The 9283-nt window shown below is 40.1% G+C and overlaps 1 long non-coding RNA gene across 1 annotated transcript in view; it reads right to left on the bottom strand.

Annotated features, from left to right (window-relative positions):
• Window positions 1-376: 376 nt before the first annotated feature.
• Window positions 377-9283, bottom strand: part of LOC104870061 — a 22263-nt gene continuing 13356 nt past the window's right edge. The window contains exon 3 of the long non-coding RNA XR_782443.1: window positions 377-752. This is a non-coding gene — a long non-coding RNA (uncharacterized LOC104870061). The remainder of the gene's footprint in view (window positions 753-9283) is intronic.

Here is a 9283-nt window from a genome sequence, read left to right as displayed (position 1 = left end):
TAGCATATTTTGAAACATCCATTCTGTGCAGAGACTTGAGTTTACAAAGCAAAGGAACTTCCTGGAGGGCTTCCAAATAGGGGACATAGCTAGGGCTTCACTCTTGTCTCCACATGTGAGTTCCTATCTTCCAAGACACCCCTCAGCCTGGCTGCGGTAAGAAGAGCCCCTGGAAGGCCCCTCAGAGCTGCCGCCGCTAGCGCAGCTGATGGAAGCAATCAGCACGCTCTATGCTGGATGTAAAGGTTAATACATAAATCAGCGTGAAATGTCAGGTGCCTTTTAACACTGATTGAGGTGTAATTTGGGGTGGGGGCCAGGCATGCCCACTCACACTCACAGAACCGTGGCAGGCTGCAGAAGAAATTATGTCCTTTGTTTATTTATATGTCCATAATCACATCAAGATTGATCATCACTCCTCTCTGGATGGAGGCCTCTCCATGCATTCTGATTTTGAGGGTGCGAATGTTCACAGCTGGGCTCAGTGCTCTGCCCAGGACCCACTGCCACTGATGGCATGGAGGATGCACCATGCACATGGTGTCTGAGCAGAGAGAACCTTCCAAATGGCCTAAAGAGAAGAGCTGGGTCATCCCTGAGGGCAAGGCTGGTAACACCTCCTGGTACAGCCCACCTCCTGCACTGGGTCTGCACCCTGGGGCTCAGACAGGGTCGGCATCTTCCTGTGCACCAAGCTTCCTGCTGTGGGATTGGCTCAAGGCCTCTCCAAGCCTCACCATGGGGAAAAGCTGCAGAAAAGAACATTTTATATTAACGTTGAATGAGAGCAAGAGTGCAACCCCACGCACACATGTGTGTTAAATGTGCCACCAGTGGAAACCCGGCGAGGACCCAAGCCATGCAGGTACTTCCAGCAGCCCACCCACTTCTGGTTTCCTGGCTACCCTTGATTCTCATTTAAACTTCAAAAGCACATGGAGTCTTAATGGCCATTGCCCTCAGCTAGAGCATAAGTGAATAGTAAGAGGGCCTTACTCCTTCTACATCCCAGTCCTGAAGGTTAAAGTTACTATATTGATCAGTTTATTCATTATAAACATATTTGGGATAGTCTTCAATTTCATTTTATTTCACGGAGTTCAAGATGATAGATTAATAACTACCACAAATTGCCATTTTCTAAGCTGTGTTTGGTTCTATTGTTGTTGCTGATTTTATCACTTGGGCTAGTATTGTGATGATCTAATCTGTTATCTTTCCTGGTACAATGAAAATGAGATTGCCCAGAGTTATTAGAGAATCAAATCCTAAAGACCAGGTATGTCTGGAAGACTACTCCAAGAAGCAATCATTCCTTAAGGTTTCTAAATACTAGCAACAAAGATACTTACAAATACATAATATCTAAGTATCAACTAAGGAATTAATCCAAGGACTATACCAGCAACAATAATAGAAATGAAAAGACATTTAAACAAGACACAGTCTTCCAGCTTACCAAAGGCAAATTCTGGGGGAAATGAGATGGGAAAGTCTGATAATCAGTCACCTGGACAATCTGAACTGTTAGCACAGGAAGTAAAAAAAACGTGAATGAGGCTCTAGAATTACTCAAAACAATTTCCCAGATAAAAGACATGATTATAAACTCTAGAACAGACACAGATAAAAAAAATAGATGAGTTCGGGTCCATGATTGAAACCACAGATGCTCATCATAGGAAAGGAATGGACACCATGAATGCCCAACATAAGAAAGAAATGGAATCCATGAAACAGATTCAAACTGATATCCAGGAGATTAAAAACTCTGTTAAAAGTATACGTAGCAGACTAACCCAAACTGAAGACAGAATATCAGATAAAGAAGATAGGATGGCAGTGACCTTGAAAAGAGAAATCTCTTAAAAATAATAAGGAACCATGATAAATTAATCCAACAACCCCTAGATGACACAAAGAAGAATAATATAAGATTAATAGGAGTCCACAAAAAGCAGGAGAAAGCACAAATGATGTAAAAAAAAAAAAACTCTTCACAGAATTAATGATAGAAAACTTCCCAAACAGAGCAAAAGAACTTGACGTACAGATAAGCAAGGAATATAGGATTCCAACTAGTTACAATAAAATAAAATCTACACCTAGACATATAATAATCAAGATTCCAGAAACCCAACAGAAGTACAAAATACTATACACAGTTAGAGAAAAGAAACAACTTACATGCAAAGGAGAGCCCATCAGAATCACACCTGACTTTTCAATACAAACCCTCAAGTGAAGAAGACCCTAGAGAGTGGTATTTCAAGGTTTAAAAGAAAACAACCTCCAACCTAGGCTGATATATCCTGCAAAACTATCTTTCAAAATTGATGGAGAAGTAAGGTATTTTCATGACAAAGAATTACTGAGAAACTTCATGAATACCAAACCAGCACTCCAAACAATCTTTAAAAATATCCTGAAAAATACAATGAAGATCACAACTCCATGAGCCATGACAGAACAAATCCAATAGGCAAGAATTTAAAGGGAGAGGTACCCACAAAAAAAGTAAAAATAGAAGGCAAAAGTAAAGGGAGAAAGAGAAAAATTTTTTAAAAAGAACTAACAACAGGAAAATAATATGACATACATATCAGTTATAGCCATCATTGTCAAAGGCCTCAATTCACCAATCCAAAAAAAAAAAAACTGGCAGAATGGATTAAGAAGCAAAATCCAATAATATGCTGTATACAAGAAACACACCTACTTGAAAAAGATATGCATAGACTGAAAGTAAAAGGATGGAAAACAGTTCTCCCTGCAACAGGAACCTGAAAAAAAGCAGGGGTAGCTATCTTATTTGCAGACAAAGTAAATTTCAAACCAAAACTAATTAAGAGAGACAAAGAACGTTACTACATCCTTCTAAAGGGAACAATCCAAGAGGAAGAGATGACAATCATAAATATATATGCAACAAATATTAATGCCCCCAACTATACAAAACAAATAGTAAGGGGCATGAAATATGACATTAGCACTAATACCGTTGTAGTGGAGGACCTCAATAACCCATTGTCACAAATAGACAGATCATCTAGACTAAAAATCAACAATGAAATACTAGATCTGAACCAAGTTTTTTAATAAATGGACTTAATTGATGCCTATTGAGTGTTCTGCCTCACAAAATCAGAATATACATTCTTTTAGACTGAACACAAGTCATTTTCCAAAATAGATCAGATTCACCAGGCATGGTGGTGCATGCCTGTAATCCCAGCACTCAGAGGCTGAGGCAAGAGGATCACTGTGAGTTCGAGACCATCCTGGGCTACACAGTGAGTTCCAGGTCAGCCTCAAATACATAGTGAGACCTCAAATACATAGTGAAACAAAATAGATCAGATTCTAGCTCATGGAACATGTTAAGGGTATGCAAAGGAATTAAAGTTACCCCATGTATATTAACAGACCATAGTGCAATTAAACTGGAGATCAATAACATAAGAAACCATAAGAACTTCACAAACACATGGAAATTGAATAACACTCTCTTGAAACACCAATGAGTCACAGCAGAAATTAAAGAAGAAATTAGACAATTTTAACAATTTAATGCCAATGCCAGTACAACATACAGGAATCTATGGGATTCAATAAAAGCAGTTTTACATGGGAAATTCATAGCAGTGAATGCCCACACTAGGAAAACAGAGCAAGTTCAAATAATCTAATGCTGAATCTTAAGCTCCTAGAAAAAGAAGAGCAATACAAACCCAAAGCTCATACAAGGGAGGAAATTATAAAGATCAGAGCAGAAATCAATGCAATAGAGACTAAGAGAATGATGAAAAAAATCAACTAACTGAATAATTGGTTTTTCAAAAGAATAAGTAAAATTGATAAACCCTTATCCAACCTTATCAAAAAAATGAAAGAAAAGGTTCACATTCATGCAATTAGGAATGAAAAAGGTGAAGTCACAACAGATTCAGCAGAAATCCAGAGAATCATTAATACTTACTTTGAGAACTTGTACTCTAATAAAATGCAGAACATAGAAGAAATGGACAGGTTTCTAGATACATGTGAATTACGAAAGTTGAACAAAGAAGATATAAAAATTATAAACACTCCAATTACAATCAGTAAAATTGAAAATGTAATTAAAAATTTCCCAACAAAGAAAAGCCCAGGTCCTGATGGCTTCACTGCTGAATCCTACAAGACACTTAGAGAAGAACCATTGCCACTAGTCTTTAAACTTTTCAATGAAATTGAAAGAGAGGCAATACTTGCAAATTCATCCCTGGAAGCAAGTATTACTTTGATTCTAAAACCAGGGAAAGACCCAACCCCCACCAAAAAATACTACAGGCCAATCTCCCAACATAGATGCAAAATCCTCTATAAAATACTGGCAAACAGAATACAGAGGCTCATCAAGAAGATCATACACCCTGACCAAATTGGATTTTTCCCAGGGATGCAAGGATGGTTCAACATACATAAATCAATAAATGTAATACACTATATTAACAGAATCAAGGACAAAAACCATATGATTCTCTCAATAGAGTCAGAAAAAGCATTTGACAAAATTCAACACCCATTCATGATAAAAATCCTACAGAAAATTGAAATAGTCTTTATCTCAACTTGATAAATGCTATCTATGAAAAGCCAACAGCCAACATTATACTAAGTGGTCAAACACTGAAAACCTTCATGTTAAAATCAAGAACAACACAAGGATTTCCACTATCACCACTCCTGTTCAATATAGTTTTGGAAACATTAGCCAAAGCAATTAGACAAGAGAAAGAAATAAAAGCAATAAAGATAGGACAGGGAGAAGTGAAACTGTCATTATTTGCTGATGATACAATACTTTACATAGAAGACCCAAAGAACTCTGCCAAAAGACTTCTAGACTTGTTTGACAGATTCAGTAGAGTAGCTGGATACAAGGTAAATACTCAAAACTCAATAGCTTTCTTGTACACAAATAACAGACTCACTGAGAGTTAAATTAGGGAAACAATCCCTTTCACAATAGCATCCAAAAAAAAAAGGAATACCTAGGAATCAATCTAATGAAGGAGACAAAAGACCTCTACACTGAAAACTACAGCACTCTAAAAAAGAGATTGAAGAGGATATAAGAAAATGCAAAAACATCCCTTGTTCCTGGGTAGGAAGAATCAATGTAGTGAAAATGGCCATACTTCCAAAACTGCTATACAGATTCAGTGAAATCCGTATTGAAATCCCAATAGTTTATTTCATAGAACTAGAGAAAACAATCCAAAAATTAATTTGGAATCAGAAGAGACCTAAAATAGCAAAAGCAATTCTAGGCAACAGAGACATGGCAGGGGGTATCAGAATCCCCAATTTGAAACTATACTGCAAAGCCGCTGTGATAAAAACAGCATGGTACTGACAAAGAAACAGACCCAAGGATCAGTGGAATAGATTAGAAGATGCAGAAACATCTCCTGACATGCTCAACTACTTCATCTTTGACAAAGGAGCCAAATGCCCTCTCTGGAGGAAACATAGTCTCTTTAATTAATGGTGTTGGAAAAACTGGATTTCAACTTGTCAAAGATTGAAACTAGACCCATATCTTTCATCATGCACTAAACTAAAATCCAAGTGGGTTAAAGATACACATATTAAAACAGAAACACTAAACTTGCTGGAAGATAAGTTAGGTAGAACTCTTGAAGATATTAGCATAGGAAAAGACTTTATGAACAAATCCTCAGTAGCACAAGAACTAGCACAAAGAATCAACAGCTGGGATCTCATCTTTTTAAAAAGCTTCTATACTACCACAAAAATCACAAGCAGAGCTAAGAGACAACCCACAATATGGGAAAAATTTTTACTAGCTGTTCCTCAGACAAAGGTCTACTATCTAGAATAAAGAACTCAAAAAAATCAGACCCCCAAATATAAAGACCCAATTCAAAAATGGGCATCTGAAATGAACAGATATTTCTCAAACAAAGAAATAAAAGAAGCAAATAATCAAATGAAAAAATGTTCAACATCACTTGTCATTCAAGAGATGCAGATGAAAACAACACTGCGATTCCATCTCAACCAAGTAAGAATGGCTGCTATCAAGAAATCAGCCAATAACAAATGCTGGTGGGGTTGTGGGGAGATAGGAACCCTCCTTCATTGTTGGTGGGAGTGCAGACTGGTGCAACTACTGTGGAAATCAATATGGAGATACCTCAAACAACTAGGAATGGAAGTACCATTTGACCCAGCTATTTCTCTGCTGGGTACCTTCCCAAAAGATTGAAAAGAATCATACCACAGTGATATATGCTCACCCATGTTCATAGCAGCACTGTGTAATAACTAAAATGTGGAAACAGCCCAATTGCCCATCAATTAGAGACTGGATAATAAGATGTGCGGTTTTTTTTAATATATAAAATGGAGTACTACTCAGCCATAAAGAACAAGAAGCTAGAGAGATTTATAGCTAAGTGGATGCACACTGAGGCTGTACTCTTAAGTGAAATTAATAAGTTACACATGTGTAAACACCAAATAGTTTCTCTGGTGTGAAAAAGTAAAAGTGTAAATAAGGATCAAAACATATCATTGATATTGTGTAACAGGAAGAAAAATCTAAAAGAGTAGAGGAAGTGGGAGGGGTAGAGGAAAGGTAAAAAGGGAAAAGAAAAAATATGTAAAAAGGAAAAATATGAAAACAATGTCTTTGTAAATTGAAAAGAGCAGAAGGGCTGAAGGGAGGGATGGGGAAAAATAAGAACCAAGATAAGTCATGTAAAGGTACAAGATCCCAATGGTGAATGTAACTGTGCTGTATACCTAATATATACCAATAAATTTAATAAAGATAAAAAATGAGTCAAACTGCTGAAAGTAAGCATTCCAAAGTACGACTGTGGTGACCATTACACGGTGTATGTGTTTATCAGATCATCACACTGGGTGCCTCAGATATACCCAACTTGCGCTTGAGAACTAAATCTTTTGAAAGATAAATGTTAAGATTGTCACCCTGTTTGGCCAATTCTGACTTTTTAAAAATAATTCTTCATTTTTAAACATTGCTGCGGCTTCGGTAAATAAAAGTGGCCCTCGAACACCCCCAGCTCTCTGAGCTCACCCTGCGCTCCAGGTCCTCTGCCTGCTGAAGAAGAAGAGTAAGTCCCTCTGTGACTGAGGGCACCTGCCCAGCCCACCTCCGCCTGCCTTCTCCAAGAAGCCTGCCCTGGTTGCACTGCTGGCCAGGCTGAGTAGGGAGCCTCCTATTCCACAATCCCTGTGTTCAGAGCACCCATTCCTCGTGTCTTCATCACAGCCCCTCCTGGGGACCCTGACACTCACGATGAATGATGCCAGCAGCTCCTTCCTTGCACTCTGAGGAGACAGCTGGGGCTGACTGCTCACCCCTGCCCACCTTGTCCTGTGGACAAGTAGCAAACCAGTTGTCACTTATACAACCTTTCACCAGAGATGCTCCAAGAAAACAACCAACCGTCAGGCTGGACTTACAAAACAAAAACCCTCAGTGCTATTTATATGAAATACAATTTAAACTTTAAGGGAATATAAGTTAAAAAGCAAGATTCGGACAAATATACCATAAGAACCCTAACTGATGAGAAGACAAGAAGCAAGTGCTACTGCCATATGACATCACACAACGCAGGCATGAAAGCAAAAATCTTCGTAGAGATAAGAGAGGGATATTTCAGAGCCATAAAGCCTAAATCTGTATGCGGCTTCCAAACAGACACAGCACAATGATAGGAAGAAGAAAATACACGAGTCCATTGCACCCAGAACTGAGGCTTCACCCTCTCCAGCAGCTCATGTGTGGCAGATGGAAGACACAGGATATAGGGAACCTGGTGTCACAGTGCTGGTGACGCTCCTATGCCCAAGCCCAGGACATGGGGGAGCACCACCAGTTCAAGGTCAGCCCGGGCTACACATAGTGAGTTCAAGGCCAGCCTGAACATAGTGAGACTCTGTCTCAAAAAAAAATAGGAAAGAAAGGAGAAAGGAAAAAAGATGAAAGAAAGAGAGAAAGAAACTCACCTGCTTGAAAATTCAACAATACTTGCCTAACAGTCCAATATTCAAGGAGAACACCAAAATGGAAGTTATAAAATGTCCTGGTCGAGGGCCAGGGATTTAGATTTAGCTCAGTGGTTCTGCCTCACAAGTTCAAGGTCCCAAGTTCAATCCCTGGTACCAAAGGGGAAAAAAAATCAGTCTAGAAGATAATAGATATGCATCATGGCAACCAGACAGATGTAGACAAAGCAATACTTGGAAGGAAATGTACAGCCTTCCCTGAACATGGCCGATGAGAGGAACACCAAGAAAACCAACCGTTCAGTGATTCCAGGGCAGATGCAGAATATCTCCATGGTCCTCTCACACTTGCTCAGCCTCTCACGTTCTGGCTAGTGCCTTTGTAGGAGCTGACACCAAAACACCACCTGCATAGCTGCTGTGGAAGGCACCCATTGTATGACCACACAAGCCAGTGGCCCAGTGCCAGAAGAAGGAGGTAAGGGGTCCAGTTCTCCAGGAACAATGTGGCAGGGCGTGGTTCCAACCACAGCGGCGTCACACTTCGCTGGTGGCCCCTGGGGATGTGTGGGGCTCCTGGTTCGGGTTGTTATCATCGGTTCCTGGCAGTGTCCTGACAAGTGCTGGGTGTGGGAGCTGGGATGCCAGACTCTCAGCAGTAAGGAGACCACCCCACACAGCCAAGCACATCCTCAAGTCACAACCGCCTCTCCTCCAAGGTGCCACCCCACGTGGCAGGTGCCATGGAGCTGCAAGAGGAGCCCTACACATGGCCAAGCTCTGTTCCCCTACTGTTAGTGTGTTTTCTGCTCACCTGGGGAGACATGAGCTTCATGACAGAGGCATATCCAGCCGTGTCTCCAGTCCCCCGTTACTCCTTGTTCCTTTCATTGCTTTGAGCAGTGAATACCTGGTTAGGTTTTCCCACATGTGCACCATTTCCTGGCTCCCCATCTGTCCCTGCAACTCACGCCTTCCTTCTGGAACCAATTTCCTTCTTCCTCGGTTACGTGTATAAGCAGTGATTTCTGCTAGTGGTAACCTCTTGGTCCAGGCTGAAGGTGTCTCCCTCCCTCCCTTCCTCCCTCCTTCCTTCTGTCCCTGAGACCTACAGGCCCATGGTGGCCATCTTAGAACATGCTGTCTACTGGTCCATCTGACCCTTACCATTTCTGCTTATTTCCCTCTGACATTTTATTACCAAAAAAAAAAAAAAAAAAAACCA

Source organism: Fukomys damarensis, unplaced genomic scaffold, assembly GCF_012274545.1.
Source record: "Fukomys damarensis isolate Sample0158 unplaced genomic scaffold, DMR_v1.0_HiC HiC_scaffold_17, whole genome shotgun sequence".
Taxonomy (NCBI): domain Eukaryota; kingdom Metazoa; phylum Chordata; class Mammalia; order Rodentia; family Bathyergidae; genus Fukomys; species Fukomys damarensis.
This window is presented reverse-complemented; position numbering and strand designations above follow the sequence as displayed.